Source organism: Triturus cristatus, chromosome 12, assembly GCF_964204655.1.
Source record: "Triturus cristatus chromosome 12, aTriCri1.1, whole genome shotgun sequence".
Taxonomy (NCBI): Eukaryota; Metazoa; Chordata; class Amphibia; order Caudata; family Salamandridae; genus Triturus; species Triturus cristatus.
This window is the reverse complement of record NC_140595.1, coordinates 309,288,642-309,306,197: the sequence shown is the minus strand read 5'-3', so window position 1 is coordinate 309,306,197 and position 17,556 is coordinate 309,288,642. Positions and strand designations below refer to the sequence as shown.

Sequence of the window (17,556 nt, the reverse complement as noted above, 5' to 3'; positions counted from 1 at the left end):
TTCTCCGTACCAACCCAAAATTCCTCCCTAAGGTCAATTCTCCTTTTCACCTAAACCAATCTGTAGAACTACCAGTATTCTTCTCGCAACCACAAACTGTCGCAGAAAGAGCTCTACACACACTAGATGTCAAACGAGCCTTACTCTACTACAATCGAGAGAACACAACCTTTCCGTAAGACCAAACAACTGTTTGTCTCTTTCTCTCCACCACACAAAGGCAACCCCATCTCCAAGGCGGGGATAGCTAGGTGGATTGTCAAATGCATTCAGATTTGCTACCACAAAGCAAAACGAACGCTATCCGTTCCCCCTAAAGCCTATTCTACACGTAAAATAGGGGCTTCAATGGCTTTTCTAGGAAACATCCCATTAGATGATATCTGCAAAGCAGCTACATGGTCAACACCGCACACTTTCACCAAACACTATTGTGTAGATGTGCAAGCTAAGCAACAGGCTAGTGTGGGCCAGGCTGTACTCAAAACATTATTTCAAACCACTGCAACAGATATGGGTAGTCGCCGCTAACGGTGGGTACTGCTATATAATCTATGCACAAGTGTGTAATCTGCAGCTCATATGCCTCGAACGGAATATGCTACTTACCAGTATGCATCTGTTCTTGGCATGTAGAGCTGCAGATCTACACACGCCCACCCGCCTCCCCGGCTGCCTTTATCTGTTCCAGTTTTTCTTATTTAGATACAACACACATGGGCATCTTCACTGTTTATTACTACGCTCCATCATTTCCCTGCTGGCGCAAAACAATCTGAGGATGGAGCCGAAGCCCATGCGCAATCCAAAGGAGGAGTCACCGACCTCGTGACTTCCAAAGACTTTCCAAGAGGAAAAACAACTGCAAACATCTGGGCCCAACACCAGATGGCGATCTATGTACAAGTGTGTAGATCTGCAGCTCTACATGCCAAGAACAGATGCATACTGGTAAGTAGCATATTCCTTCCTGGACCTGACTAAACATTCAGTGATATTGTTATCAGGTGATTTTAATCAGCATTCCCGCACAATTTGTAATTATGATGAGGGTATGGATGTGCCTTCCTGTGTCTCTGATCAAGTTCAATTTCTTCACACACGTCAGGAGGAGTTGCTAAACAACCTGTTTTTTTATTTTAATATGGTCAGTTTATTGATCCTGGATGAGTTTATTTCTGTTGACTTAGTACCTACGTTTAAGGGCAGAGGTTACAGAACAACTATTGATTTTATATTGGTGTCAGTTAGTCTTTTTCTCTCCTTCATCAAATTTCAGACAGTTTGGGATGGCTTTAGTGAATGTACTCTGTACTAGCTACTTTTTGCTGAGACGATTCTAGGAGTGTTACTCCTTTTGAGGTCTCACCTGAGCCAGCGCATGCGCTGCTCGGAGAGACATTTAGTATACAGGTTTTGAAAGTGCTGCCACAGCCGGCCTAGGGCTTGCGTTCACGCGAGCGTGCACGCGCGCTGCCGCCAGCTTTCAGCACCAGAGGCACCATCTGGAGCGTGAGCGCGTCCCTGCCTACCCCCTCCCTTCTCTCACTATGTGCTTTCACTTATTTCGCTGCGGCGGGCGTTCGCGCCCGCACCACTTTCAAAGCCGGATTTTCTCGATTCATTCACTTTAGAGCCCTGCATCCATGTTTTTCACCTTCTTTGCTAAACACAAAGGCATCTTGGTGTCTTGGTGTGGCCTAATGGCTTGAATTGCAACTGTAACTTGCTTTACCCTGGTAAATACCAGGGTACTGCTTTAAAGCGCTCTGATGCCTTCGGGCCACGTCAGCGCTATATAAAATTCCAAAAATAAATAAAATCACCTACTTTCCAGCCTCAAGGTTGCAACAAGCAGGAGCCGAGAAGAATGCCATTCGCTGAAGCCTGTGTCACCTCCAGGGTGACATGGTCTGCCTAAGACAGGCACCTCTCAAAGATGTTTCACAGCCACTGATGCGAAAAACTCACACTTCAAGAGAGTCAGTGCGGTCTTTTGTGGCAAAATAAACAAAACTACTCTTTGGGGGTAACAAACGTGAATTTTGCATGTCCTTGCTTTCATGTAGAAATGAGCCACGCCCAGTCTTCAAAACAAGACATTTTTCTGCATGAGTGTTTGTGGCTGTTCGGGTGTATTTGTATCTCAGCATGTGCCTCTCCCGCTGTGCGTCTGAATGCGTGGTCTGTGGACTTTGTGTGTTTCTCTCCCTCAAGGTATGCATGTGTCTATACCAACTTGTGTTTGTGCGTCCTTTTGTCTGTTTTTTTGTGTACATCTTGTGACTGTACGTTTGTCTATCGGTGTGCGCCATCCAGTGCCATCCATGTGGGGGTTGTCAAGTTCTCTGTGTGTGAGACAGTGCACAAATATTTTCATTCAGTGGAAAAACAACAAATATGTCTCCGCAACTTATGTCAACGCCAAACATGACGATCCAGGGGATTTATATAAATCCTGTCCCGATCTTTAGGCCCCTTTAATGACCATGCACTTAAATGTCATGGCAAAAATCAGTGATTGACCCTGTTTTTAAAGAAGGGAATAGAGCTGACCCGCTTGCTACAGGCCTATATCGTTGACGCTGAATTTTAAATCATTGACCCAGTCCTGCGGAATTGGTTACCAGCCTCAGCAGATGAGCATGTCATCCTGTCAGTTATACAATATGGATTCAGGCCTAGGCGAAGGATTGTGGAGCACAATTTGAACGTATATTTGCTTATCAACAAATATACGAAAGCCAAAAAAGGAACTATTTACTTGGTCTTCATGGACCTCAGCACAGCTTTTGATACTGTATACAGAGCTAAGCTCTGGGCCGTGTTGGAGTCCATGGCGATTGCGAAGCCCATTGTCACTTTTTTGCATAATTTGCACAAGGGGCTTAAGGCCTCTGTGAGGTATGGCCCCAATGGGGAGTGCACGATGCACTTTAAGCTGAGGAGGGGAGTCCGACAGGGCTGTACCCTAGCGCCTTTTCTTTTTATCCTTTATATCAACCAGATAGAGTCCTTTTTAGGTCTCGCAGACCTAGCGCTGGAGCGCGCATGCGCTCCTCACTCTGCGAGGCTTATTGTAGTCGAGAAGATTTCAAAAGGGGACTTGATGCCCTGCCCATCATTCCCATTGGCTGGCATCATCATTTATTGTAAACGCTGGCCTCCGATTGAAAACAAGGCTTTTTTGTTACCGCCCTGTCTCCTTCTCGGACGGCCCATCCGGACTGGATCGTTTGCTTGTGGCGTTACACTCCATAAGTCGGAGAGCACTCTTTTTTTGTTTTTTGCAGCGCGGCGTGGGCTGCTTTCACCGCGCTTGTTTTTCTTAAACTGCTTGTCGTGATGAAGCCTCAGTGTTCTAAGTGATCGACAGCTCAAAAGTGTTGCATTGCATGAAACAGCATTACCTAGCAATGAATTCCACGTGAGCTCTTCACACGTAGATCCGTACCCTGAGAAATGTTTGTGTTCTTAAGACACACATGGCCTTTCAGGGGTATCCGTGGCAGAGCGGCGAGGGATGTCCGCCTCTCTGAGACGGAGTGAGTCTTGGTGCCCTGGTGATAACGTGTCCTTCGCCTCATCGAACAGCCTGTTGCTGTCACAGTTTGCACAAGGCTTGTGTACGCAGGTTCATCTCAGGTCTCTCTGTTCCTCCCACTTTCTGCAAAAAAAATCGATTTAGTGAAAAATTGCAGTGCACGCTTGACGTCTAGTGAGGTGACTCAGGGGAGTAATAGGCCTACTATTGAAATACATGCATATCAGGGGTGCTTGAAGGTTTACTACGCAAGTGAAGTTTTGAAAAATTCCCGAATATTGGTATTCCGAGGTAGCGTTACTACAGTCACTTCAAGTTCGTCTATCAAAAACAAGAGTTACTTTTATGCTGAAACTGCATGTGAGTTTTCTGAAGAGTACAACGTGAAACTCTGCTTTTAGACTATTCAAAGTGATACAAAATGTGTGATGGACATGGGCTTTTCAGCGCCAGGGTCTATGGTATGCAAGATGTAACACAGCACATCAGTCCACCTTGCGATGGAAGGAACGAACCGTGTTTGTGCACCTGCTCCTGTCAAAGAGGCGTGCATGTAGGCAACCATGCCCTAAAGGCGTGGTTCCAGGCAAAAGAACACACTTTAGAAGTGCCACCGCGGAATCACATGTTCCAGCAAAATATAAGCTTGGTCTGGGTGCTCAGTGTGATAATATATTCATGCAGGAATCTGTATTCGACTGTGTGGTCACAAGGTTCAGATCCCTGGGGGGGGGCTCACACGCTTTCATCCTTCCACGGTCGATGACAGGAGTACAGTTGGATAACAATAAACATCCGTTTTTTCTGTCAGTGCCATAATTCCCCTACTGGGGTGAATGTGCCTTTACAAATATACATGTGAAGTTTGCACATAAACGCCCAGAAATGAAGTGATCCTTGGATAAACAGCGCTCTAGAATAGTCATGCAGTTAGCCCTTTACAGTTTAGTACTTGGCCTTTTCGGGAACCTTATGAGTCCAGTGACATAGGTTTATGTATGCGTATTTATTTATGTGGTGCAAACCTAGCTGTAAAGCATGGCAGTGTTGTAAAACAGAGACAAATCAACAAAAGAGTGTTTCTTATTATAAACGAAGAACAAGCATGTAGACACAACCATTAGGTTTGTGGGAGTATAGTACCACCCATTAGGTTCTGTAGTAGGGGATCTCTGTGTATAGTCATAATCTAGTGAATAGTCCCACCCATGTGCGGGGACCCCGGAGCAATAAAAATAATCTCTTAAGTTGTCAAGCCATGCAGACCTGCATCTACACTTAAGAGAGAATTTCAAAGACAGATAACGCAGCCTATATGCACAGGCTACACTGTCCAGTACTTCAACTAGAAAATTCCACCAACATCCACAAACAGCACTGCCTGCCCAGCTTTTTCCACAGAGAAAAACCTGCCTCTACCAGCAAAAGCCTCTGGCATGATAGAGAGGGAGGAATGGACAGACAAGCCCCATAGGCTATCATTATGTGGCTCAGAACAGGATACTGTGCCTTTAAGAAAACTTTCCAGAACTTTTCCAGTATCCCAGAATGCACAGCAGGTCCCTTTTACTTTCAGTTCTTTTTTCCGGCTCCTGCTAGCAGGACCCTGGAGCATTGAGCTCTCCCTTTTCAAGGGTTTATTTGGATTTGTTCACTTTTCAAGTGATATATTTTGTACCTTGTTGCCTTCCATCTTGTGGGTGCTCTGTGTGGTCAACATGCCTGGCTTGTTTGACAGGTGCCCAGAGTGCGAGAGAAAGAAGGCCAAGTCGGACCCACACAGGGTGTGCATCGTCTGCCTTCCCCAGTCCCATGTCCCAGAGGAGTGTGACATTTGCCAATCCTTCTCAGCCAGGACCCTGAAGGAAAGGATGAAGATCAGGCTCCTTGGCCTGGAGGACAGAAGGCTGAGGGCACAAGGTGGGTCAGGAGGGGCTGATTCTGCCCATGCTGAGGCCCCTGGGGGGCTCCCCAGGGGTAGGAAGCCCAGCAAACGTCCCCATTCTCCGTCGACGTCGACTACGGCGTCGAGAGGGGTGGCTGCAGTCTGCTCACCGTCTCCCCAGGGCTCTGGGGAGAAACGGCGTCGACGCTTGCCGTCGAGGGAGCTGAGCAGCCCGCCGTCGACGACATCAGCATCTTCGTCGACTTCTCCGTCGAGTCATCGGCGTCGAGAACAGCTCCGGCGTAGGTGCTCGCCTTCGCCGTCGAAGAGGCGTTCGCCGTCGAAGAGGCGTTCATCGACACCGAGGCAGCGCAGGAGGAGTCCTGACGCCGGGAGTTCCTCGGGGTCACGAGGGGAGAGAACGGAGTCACCGGGCTCCGTGTACTCAGTGGTGTATACCCCTCCTAAGCCGAGGTCGCCACCCTTTCCTCCTTTGCCAAGGGAGCCCTCACCGCCGCCTCCGCCACCACCACCACCAACACCACCGCCTCCTCCACCTCCTCCTCCTTCTCCTCCTCCACCGCATAACATTCCGCCTCACACACCGTCGGGCCCACCTGTGGCCCCGCCACAGTCGGTGTCGTTGCCGCAGTATCCGACGCCACCGAAGAGGACGCCAAAGCGGCCGCAGCCGAGCAGATCGCGCTCCCGCTGCGGACGGAGAGGAAGGTCACGGAGCCGTGGATGGGCATCGTCGACATCTGGGCGACGCCGCAGGAGGCGCAGCGCCCGATGCCGCACCCAATCGTCTGTCAGGGACTACTCGCCGACGCTGTCGGACTCGCCAAGGACGGGAGTATCGCCTGTCGACGATATAGTCTCCTTCCAGGAGGTGCTACTGAGGGGTGCTGCCAAACTAGGGATCACGGTGACGGTGCCAACACCTACGACGTCCGTGATCTTCGAGACGCTGCACCAGAAGCACCTGTCTCGCCCCCTGCTGCCACTAGTGCCGGGATTGGTGGAGCCTGCTACGGAGTTGTTCCTCACTCCGGCGGTAACGAAACCAGCCCCCTCTAGGCTCCTGAAGAAGTATCGGGCACCGGAATCGGACCCAACCTTTCTGAGGATGGACCCGAAACCGGACTCGGTCATTGTGACGGCGGCAAGGAAGCAGCATGCGACCACTCCTTCCTCGACAGTGCCGCTTGATAAGGATAGCCGTTGGCTAGATTCGGCGGGCAGAAAGGTCTGTGGGACGGCTTCTACCACCATGAAGGCAGCAAGTGCCGGGGCTCTGTTGGGGCGCTACGACCGTGCCCTGTGGGAGTCTCTCCAGCAGTACGCGGAGCTGCTGCCTCGCGACAAGAATGAGGACTTTCTGGAGACTTTGCGTGAGGGGATGCTGGTGTCGAATCAGGTCATCAGCGCGGCGGCCGATGTGTCTCTGTTAGCGGCACATGGCTATTGTCATGGCATCAACCAACGGCGTCACACTTGGCTTCGCCTGACCTCACTCAAACCGGAGGCACAGCAAAGAGTGGCCAACCTGCCTTTCTCGGGGAGACCCTGTTCGGCAAGCATGCGGACGACGAAATGGCCCGCATGAAGACGGAGGCAGAGACCCTGTCGGGTTAGAGAAGCCTGAGAGGAAAAAGCGCCCGTTCCAGAGACGGTTCGGGGCGGCAGGAAGAGGGCGTGGGCAGGCCTCGGGACAGCATTAACAACAGCAGCAGCAGTTCCGCAAACCCTTCCAGAGCGCCAGAAGGGTAGAGGAGGCCAGCAGTCCGCTACAGCGACCAAGGGCCCGGCTGGGTCTCGGCCCTGAGCGATTACTTCCCCTGCAACCGTTACCCACTCCAGTGGGGGAAGCGTTCAATTTTTTCTGGCAGAGTGGAGAAAAATTACTCAGGACAAGTGGGTGCTGAATATTGTTTGCAATAGATACAGTCTTCGGTTCATCAGCCCGCCTCCAGCGATTCCGCCGGTAAGCTCACAGTATCAACTGCGAGAGCTCCAGGCGGAGGCAGACATCCTGTTGAGGAAGAAGGCGGTGGAAGATGTACCTCTGTCTCAAAGGGGAAGAGGTCTGTACTCTCGGTTCTTCCTGGTTCGCAAGAAGGACAAGAACGAGTTCAGGCCCATTCTGGATTTGCGGCAAGCAAACAAATGGATTCGCAGAGAGAAATTCCGCATGCTATCGTTGCATCAGATTTACCCTCAGCTGCAACGGAGAGACTGGCTCTGTGCCATAGACCTACAGGATGCGTACTTCCATGTGCCCATTGCACGGAAGCACAGGAAGTTCCTGCGGTTCCAAGTCGGCGCCAATCATTATCAATACACAGTACTGCCATTCGGGTTAAAGTCTGCGCCCAGGACCTTCTCGAAGTGCATGGCGGTGGTAGCCGCACACCTGCGGAGGAACAAGGTGTTTGTCTACCCTTACCTGGATGATTGGTTGATCAAGGCCGCCTCCTTCTCGGAAGCACAAGCACACTTCCAGAAGACGTGCGTTCTCTTGAACAAGCTGGGGTTGCACGTCAATATGTCCAAGTCTGTCCCGACTCCGGTCCAGTGCATACAGTACTTGGGGGCCTCCATCAATACGCTGTCAGCAAGCGTGTCTCCTTCGGAGGAGAGACGGTTATCACTCCTTCGGAAGGCTCAGGCTCTTATGACCGCCCCATCGGCGACAGTGAGGAAGGTGTCTTCGCTGCTGGGATCGATGGCCTCATGTATATTCCTCACTCCTCACGCACGGCTGCACATGAGACCACTGCAGGAGTGCTTGGAGGATCAGTGGGATCAGAGGACAGGTTCTTGGGACGACAAGATACGGCTGTCTCTGCATGCTCTTCAGTTGCTGAAGTGGTGGTGTTCGGCGGAAAATCTCCTCAGGGGGGGTTCTCTTCCACAAGGACATTCCCACGAAGAGGATCGTGACGGATGCGTCTCTCCAAGGCTGGGGAGCGCATTCCGGAGACTTACAGATACAAGGAAAGTGGTCCCCGTTGGAATCGACGTACCACATCAATTTCTTGGAACTCAGAGCCGTTTACTTGGCATTGAAAGCCTTCCATCCGTCCTTTCAGACCAACTCGCTGCGGGTACAGACGGACAATACAACCCCGATGTATTACCTCAACAAGCAGGGGGGGTCGAGATCACGCACTCTGTCGCAGGAGGCGCAGTCGATCTGGCACTTGCTTCTGGCCCGAGGACTGAAGATTATGGCCACGCATCTGCCAGGTGTGCAGGATGTTTAGGCGGACGCACTGAGCAGAATGATTCAGGAAAACCACAAATGGGTCATAAACGACGAAGTACTAGGGGACGTCTTCGCAAGGTGGGGGACTCCAGACGTAGATCTGTTTGCCACCGCCGAAAACAGCAAATGCCGAGACTTCGCATCCAGGTACTACCAGCGGGGGACGCTGTGGAATGCACTATGGATCGACTGGTCGAACAGCTTTCTGTACGCTTTTCCACCCATTCCCCTGATTCCGGCGGTGCTCATCAAGCTGTCCCAGTCAGGGGCTCGGATGATCCTGATTGCCCCGGAATGGCCCAGACAGTGGTGGTTCACGGACCTGCTTCACCGGTCTCTCCTTCCTCACATACGGCTGCCGTGCAGGTCGGACCTTCTCACGCAGTTCGGGGGGCGGTTGGTGCACCCTAACCTCTCGTCTTTGAGTTTGGCGGCATGGCTCCTGAGATAGTGCAATATGGCCATTTGAATCTACCAGCAGATTGTATGGATATACTGAAGGAGGCTAAGCGACCTTCCTATGCTTACAAGTGGAAGAGATTCTGCATCTGGTGCAAGTCCAAGAACTTTGACCCGACGACATGTAAGGAAGATGTCATCCTTCCGTACCTTTTGCATTTGGCGCAGTCTGGCCTTAATTTCCATTCCATTAAGGTTCATCTCGCTGCTCTGACTGCTTACAGGAAATGCCCTTCACAGACTTCCTTTTTTCAGATCACTGTGATCAAGGATTTTTTGGAAGGCTTGAAGAAAGTGTTCCCTCCTGTCAGACTTCCCGGGCCTTCTTGGGAATTGAATGTGGTGCTGTCCAGATTGATGAGGGAGGCTTTTGAACCTATTCACAAGGCTTCGTTGCAGCACCTGTCGTGGAAGGCGGCGTTCCTAGTGGCCATTACATCGGCCCGCAGGGTGAGTGAACTTCAGGCGTTGTGTTGCCAAGAACCTTATACGGTATTTCATGCTGCTAAGGTTGTTATGCGTACTTACCCTAAATTTCTTCCTAAGGTTATATCTGATTTTCATGTCAACCAGACCATAACTTTACCTATGTTTTTTCAGAATCCCTCTTCTCCAGCGAAAAGGTCTCTACATTGCCTGGACGTTAGGAGGGTGTTGAAGTGTTATCTTGATAAGACCAAAGATATTCGTAGGTCAGACCAATTGTTTATCAATTATGGATCAGTCAGGACCGGTCTTGCTACCTCCAAACAGTCCATCTCTCGGTGGATTGTGTCCTGTATACAATTATGTTACCAAAAGGCTAATAAGACCTTAGGGGGTAAACCTAAGGCTCATTCCACCAGGAGCAAAGCTGCCACGACTGCTTTGCTGCGTAGTGTTCCGATTGCAGAAATCTGCAAGGCGGCCACTTGGAAGTCGGGCCATACCTTTGCTGAGCATTACTGTCTGGACACGGATGCCAGGGCAGATGCTCAGGTTGGGCAGGCTTCGCTGCGAAATTTGTTCGCACAGTAGTGGTATTATTTTGTAGTCTTCTCCACTGCCGTTTTGGTGTGGGGATGGGCTTGCCATTCTATTCACTAGATTATGACTATACACAGAGATCCCCTACTACAGAAGGAGTAGTTTCTTTTCTGTAACTCCAGTTCTGTAGTAGGGGTATCTCTGTTATAGTCATAAGCGCCCGCCCTCCTCCCCGGTAGAGAGATAAATGTTAATGTAAGGAATGCTACAGGTCTGGCGTGCTACGCCTTCAAAAAGAACTGAAAGTAAAAGGGACCTGCTGTGCATTCTGGGATACTGGAAAAGTTCTGGAAAGTTTTCTTAAAGGCACAGTATCCTGTTCTGAGCCACATAATGGCAGCCTATGGGGCTTGTCTGTCCATTCCTCCCTCTCTATCATTCCAGAGGCTTTTGCTGGTAGAGGCAGGTTTTTCTCTGTGGAAAAAGCTGGGCAGGCAGTGCTGTTTGTGGATGTTGGTGGAATTTTCTAGTTGAAGTACTGGACAGTGTAGCCTGTGGATATAGGCTGCATTATCTGTCTTTGAAATTCTCTCTTAAGTGTAGATGCAGGTCTGCATGGCTTGACAACTTAAGAGATTATTTTTATTGCTCCGGGGTCCCCGCACATGGGCGGGACTATTCACTAGATTATGGCTATAACAGAGATACCCCTACTACAGAACTGGAGTTACAGAAAAGAAACTACTCCTTCTTAAGAAAGCCCTCACTCACCAACCTGGTTGGTGACATACTTCATCATCGGGCCCCACCAGGAGAGGCCGAGTGCCACCCTGGTGTGCTGCAACGCCAGAATTACTGCGGAGCTGGTAACAAGTGATTTGTGAAGGGTGAAGATTGAATTAAAAATGTCTAGACTGTCAAAAAAAAATGTTATTAGTTTTGCCAATCAGACATAAATTTAAATCTAGTGTGGGATAAAGAACCAAATTAATTGTTCAGTTTTATCCCTAGAAGGGTGGTCAATATGTTTCTGCCTATGTGTGATTATTAATCAGGCTTTCATCAGGACCAGTGTGAAGTAAACCTTGGCGGTTTGGGCGCGCTAAGGCCCACCCTGACCTGACATTCACCTTGGACTTTAAGATCTGCTCGGGCATCTACTTTCTAGAAAATAAATGGTCACTGACACTGAATCCTGCTGGACTAGTGAGACATGTTAGAGGGTATGGAAAGAGGTCACTGTATGTCAACAGGGCTCTAGTACTCTTGAGCACATCAATATATGCTCAGAAAGAAGAGCTTCTGGTAAGCCATTCCAGAGTGTATTGCCCTCAGTAAAGATCCTACGGCCTCCTATCGAGGGCAGTTGTAAAGCATCCGGCCAGGGAAGACTTTTATTTGCTGGGCGTAGTTATCTGGTGGTATGAGGGAAGGTAGACTTGTTGGCAGCGTAGGAGAGGGCTCCATGGTAATCACTGTGGTGTAGAGTTAAGCCGATTCTGCTTTTTAATATAGGATTCTACCCACAAGATACCATCTCTTGTATATATAAAAACAAGCATTCGCAATACAATAGGTCTCGCATTTACGCCAATTTGAGCTATTGACATTGCAAATGACAATGCCTTTTAGTTTTGTTTTCGTTTTTAAAAAATAAATAAAAGGCATCGTCATTTACAATGCCAATAGCTTAAACTCGCATAAATGCGAGATCTATTGCATTGCAAATGCTTGTTAAATTGAGCAGTGTCAGGACGTCCCAAAGGTTGGGCGCAGACCTGTGCCAGCCCTGCTTTACCCAGATGACACAGTTTTGATTGTGCGTACTGCTAACGGCCTGCAACATCTGTTTGATCCTTTTGTCAAATTTATGGACAGTTTGGATCTGAAAACACATTTTTTATGGTGGTTGGACCAAAAAGTGTTACAACTTTGAAAACATGATTAATGACCAACATATTAGAAGAGTTGACTATTTTCCATATTTGGATATTTTATTGGACTCTCAGCTGAACTGGCACACTTTGATTAACAATAATTTAGTCTTTCAACAGAGTTGCACATAGTAAAGGTGATTTAACAAGACGCTTGGAACGAACTCACATCAAGTAGACCATTGATATTTATGAAGCAAAATGTATCCCTGCAATTATCTTTAGGTGTGAGATCTGGGGACACAAGTCTTGTGCCTTCAGGTAGCACAAAACAATTTTCTGAGGCGTGTGTGAAAGATCCCTCAAAGCGTCCCTTTTGAGATTGTCCACGAGGAATTGGGTTTGGGATATATTTTAGATTTCATTGAAATCCGCCCACTGCTTCTATGCCTCTCAGTTTGGTTGAAAGGTGAAATTACCTTTAATAGCGATATTGTAAGGGATCGTATTTGTCTGGACGGGTAGCATTGTATACCATGGTTGTATTATATCATGCGTACCTTGAGTGACCTTACCAGTCTTGATCTTTTTTGATCCAGATTGTATTTGCAAAGCAGACATCATGTGGGTCAAACGGGCATTTTACTCCAAGGCACCTGCGAAAAGGGAAGTCCTTGCATTGACTAAGAGCTCACTGACCCATTATTCCATGGTCAAATCAATGAATAATATTGAATTTTATCTGACCCTAGATATGCCCTGCCATCATAGAAGACTTCTGACCTATTTCAGATTGAATTTGTTCCCTCAGCTTATGTTAGGATGGTGCACGTTTTCTGAGCTCCCTGTATGCACTTGCGATTTGTCTTCTATTCCGGTCACTCTGCATGTTATTTTCATTTGTCCCAAATATAATACACTTAGATATCATTTTATTCACCCGCTTTTCCTGTCAATGAATTTTACTCCAGTGCGGCCTGCCTTACTGTTTCTGTAACTTTTGTCCACTCCTAATGTATATTTCTATTTAACATGGTTTTTTATCTGGTGTTTTAAAGTCAGGTTTTTGAGCTGTAATGTCTGATTTGTCATCCAATTTTATTGCTTACTTTTTTATGCCAAAATTAATTGCATGATTTTATGTACTTTTATGATTTGCATTGTTCAAATCGAATAAAGTGATACTTTTGACTTGTCTAGTTTTTTTTCTTTGCAGTTACTGTGGACGACTTTCCATTCCGAAGATAACCTTATGGCGACGATTAAACCTTAAAGTTGTGATCGAGGATAGATGGACAGATTAAAACGCACAGATTTTACAGCACAAAACCAAAAAATTGGATAGTTTATGCTTAGATTATAAAAAAATGCATTACCCATGGTTCAGAGAGCACTTTGTAAAGGAGTTGGGGTCAAAATTAAGATCGGAAATAAATAGTCATTTGTCTTCATATCTTTAGTAAAATTATTTAAAATGAAATAAAGTAGGTGCAGGCTCAATTCACAAGTACCCACACGTTAATCATGAAGGCTCATTAGAAATTTCAAATGAACAATGAATCCAGATTTTTAGTTGCTAATACACTATACAAAATTAATTTGGCTATCAAACTTTTATAGCATGTGCTGCAATAACTCCTGAATGTACACCCTTTTTCAGAAATACACTACTACAGTTATAGTTTCCTAAATCTGTTTTTAGGAACTAATTTTTTATATGGATTTTAATGTACTCGCATACTGAACTTGGGCTACAAGCAAAAGCTCCTTGGCCCTTAATAACAAAGCTATCACACATTTATCCATGGTTACTAAAACATACATAAAACACATTGTTATTCTTGTTATTTGGAATTTATAGCTCACACACTCTACCATTAGTGTGGCATGGGAGCTCTTTCAGTAGTCAGGCGAAATATTTCCAAAGTTGTGACTGACAGAGATCTGGTTAAGATTGTGGAAATATGCAGTTAGTAGGGTCAGGGTAGTGTGCCTTTTAGGCGACTTTCTCAACTTTTGCGACTTTAGTCAGGCCAAAATAGTGTACGTTACATATTTTCATTTTGAACATAGTTTATGTATAGTTTGCAAACTAACAGTATGAAAATTTCATTCTATACAAAAAATAAATTGTTATTACAGTTCGATAAGAAGAGGGCACACCTGATTTTAGCTAAAACCTTCTAAAAATTTCCCACACAACTCTCAACAGTTATTAATTGCATTAGATCATTTTGTTGAAGATTCTTTCTCTGGTAACTAACACTGCAAAAAAGTGCTATTGTATTATTTCCCATAATACCATGCGCTCAACACATGTAAAGATCCTAGCCTGCATTTCCCATTTATAATGTAGTGTGCATTCCAGTTTTTATAGCTAAAATAGTGCTTTTGTAGCCAAATCTTGTTAAGAAGGCATGAGAGGTGGGCTTTGTATTCTAATCCAGATAGTTAGAATTAGCATCCTATTCATATAATAAATACATAGTACTATGCATGCAAGGGTTATTTGCAGAACGTAAACAGGTCCGCTGTCCTCAACAAATTTGTTAAAGCAATTTTACAGCTAGCCTTTAAAGTCTTGATGGTGGTCCTATTCTCTAAAAAGGAATCGCTACATTGTAAAACAGAAAGCAACAACATGTTAAAAAAAATCATTGGCAATGCCAGGAGGGCTGACCTTTGGTACTTACTGGCTTTGACAATGCCTTTTAGGTGATGCTGTACAACATCGGCAAGCAACAAGGAGCATGGGGGAGGGAGGGAATGTGGCTGATGAGGGAAAACACACATAATCAGGAACATTAGGGAGACAGCAACAAGGAGTGTGGATGGGAGTGGAAGAAGGACACAAGGAGGAGACCTGAAAAACACATGCATTCTCATGGAGTGCTTAAACAAAAAGAAAACCGGTTGTTCCGTAAACATGAGCTGTGGAATGATAGAGGCCACCAAGTGAGAGAGATGGTAAATAAACTTTGCTCCAGGGGTCAAGGAGGGGCAAGAAAAGTCATTAAATAAGACGTAAGCAAATGTGAGTGTCGATAAAACCAACTGATGGGAAGCTATAGGTGGGCTGTAAGCTGCTGGAGGTTCTTTGTAAGTCCACAATAGGTCCTTTGAAACCCAATCAGACATCTGGCATGCTCAACTTACAAAGTAGGAGATGGCCTAGTTGCAGATATGCACATGTGCTTGTACTACACTTCTATCTTTTTCATGAGAGTGTAGCTAACAAGTGCACTGAAATCTAACTGACATTTTAGTGTAAGCATACATTTATCATTGGTTAAAGAAATGTGGAAATAAATTAGTTACAAATGAATTTTTCCACCAACCAAAAAGATATGGGTAACTACCAATATATTAAGAAACTATAAATCTGAACAGATACAGACACAGTTTCTATAAAATAAACAGCATAAACCCAGGAGCACTAAATATAAAATACTGTTTTTTATACCACACTCAGTGGTGGTGGGCTAGTTTCTTAGTGCTCTCAATTTGTGACAGCTAACGAACCCAAAGGTTAAATATAGAACATGATTTGACCGGGAAGGCACATTGTGAGCAAACGGTGAGCCAGGAGTTGAACCACAAAGCCATGGCAAACAACCCCATAACCACTAAATGCACTTGTTCTCTTTTGCTCTCAAGACAAATGATCATTGTGGTGCCCTATAAATGTTCCTCTAGAACTCAGGGTTCTCCAATGTCGGTCCTGGATGGCCGGCCGGATCCATGCCAGAGTTTTAGCATATCTACATTGAGGTCTAGGACCGACATTGGAGAACCCTGAATGGAGACTGCAGCTGTAACATCAAGTAATTTCTTGATGTAGACTACATATCTTTATAGACACTCTCCTGAGTGCATCTCTCAAGTTTTAAGATCTCTAAAATGGCTCTCAATTAATTTTAAAAAGTGCATTTTTAGCATGTCTTGCATCACACTTAGTGTCCTCCATCACAATACTCCTTACTATCTACCATTGAAACTGAAAATTCTTGGAAAACACTAAAACTCTAGGAACAAAGAAATGCTCTCCACAAGAATGATTCAAACTCAAGAAACAACCATTAACCAGTACTTCTCAGAAGCTGCACCACAATTTGGACCACTCTCCCTCTAGCACTATGAAAAACAACCTTGTCCAGGGCCTTCATTAGGGAATGAAAGAGGTGAGCAGTGCACTCAACAGTAAAGGAAGCACCTTCCAGATACGCATTGATTTTGATGATTGAGGGTCACGTCTGTATGAGAATGATATAAAGAACACATTCTCCAGTTATGTTTTGTTACTATAATGCCACTCCCTCAACGAAGGGTATGGAAAAGATGTTTATGTCTATATTTATGCAAGCCTTCATGTTCCTATTAATCTAATTGTTCTAATAAATGTAAATAATGTTCTGCTCTTGGTATTAAGCTGATTGTTAGCATAGAAGGACCTCAGCTCATTGTGATGTATAGCTTTTATATGTATGTCCACCTCTTTCTTTATAAAGCGCTATATTGAAATAATTGATATGGTCCATGCTATATAAATTAAGAAAAATAAATTAACAAAAACATAATTACTGCCTAATAACATTCAGGCAAATGGTGAAGGGTGTCAGTTTATACATTTGAAAATCAGTTCTGCACAGGTTTAATTAAAAAGGCTTCTAACTTTAACATCACACCCCAATGTCAACACAACATACAAATTCAGCTGATATTAATCAAGTCAGTTGACCTTTTTTCCCTTAAACATGTGCAAAGTTCTTTCTTTATTCACACAATCCTGGCATCTCTGCTAGTGTGTGCTTCGAGGTTGTTGACATATAGAGAAAAAGGTTAAATATTTGAACTCTACAATGCTCAGTATCTACAAGGTGTTCCAACTGCTGACGGGCCTGAAAGAGCAGCAGGGAAAAGCAGAACACTAAGGAGAGCAACATGGGCGAGTGGGTAGTGGAGAAAACAGGTAAAGCAGTGCATAGGAGCAATGTGGGAGAGACGCAGGTTGAAGAAAGGAACAAAGAGCACGGGGCAAGAGAGTACAACACAGAGTGCAGGCGCAAGGGGAGAAGTAAATGATGCACAGACCACAGGGGCATTTGGGGGGAGCACACTAGGGAGCGGGAGACAGCTGGAAACACATGCACTCTCATGGTGTACTTAATCATTAAGGAAAAAGTAGTTCCCTAAATGTGAGCAGAAGAAAGACACAAGTAAAGAGGATACACTCCAGGGGATGGACAAACACAGTATGCACAAGACAAGCTATCAAATAAGCATGGGAATTAAAGTGGCAATAATGTCAATCATTGGTAAGCAATGAGCGGGCTGCATACCCTCTGTTGTTGGCAAGCTGACAATATTGTCTTTTGCAAGGTCGACCTTAAAATGCTTAGTTATAAGTTGTTGTAGAGCTCAATACCTGAATTTTAATCAAGTAGGCTAAGTGGGCCTCCTGTTAGCCTTCAGCAAAAGTATATGATATGATTCTGCATGACCTGTCCTACCTCAGTCTTCTGGCACAAAGTTTCTCCCTCGCCTTTCACACTCTGTT

The 17,556-nt window shown here is 45.9% G+C and overlaps 1 protein-coding gene across 2 annotated transcripts in view; it reads left to right on the top strand.

The window, feature by feature from the left end:
• The window catches only part of XAF1 (XIAP associated factor 1), a 211,413-nt gene extending 194,889 nt beyond the window's left edge, over positions 1–16,524 (top strand). For both annotated transcript variants that reach the window (XM_085639973.1, XM_085639974.1), the window contains exon 8: positions 13,216–16,524. The gene's annotated coding sequence lies outside the window, so the exon portion shown is untranslated. The remainder of the gene's footprint in view (positions 1–13,215) is intronic.
• The last annotated feature ends 1,032 nt before the right edge of the window (positions 16,525–17,556 follow it).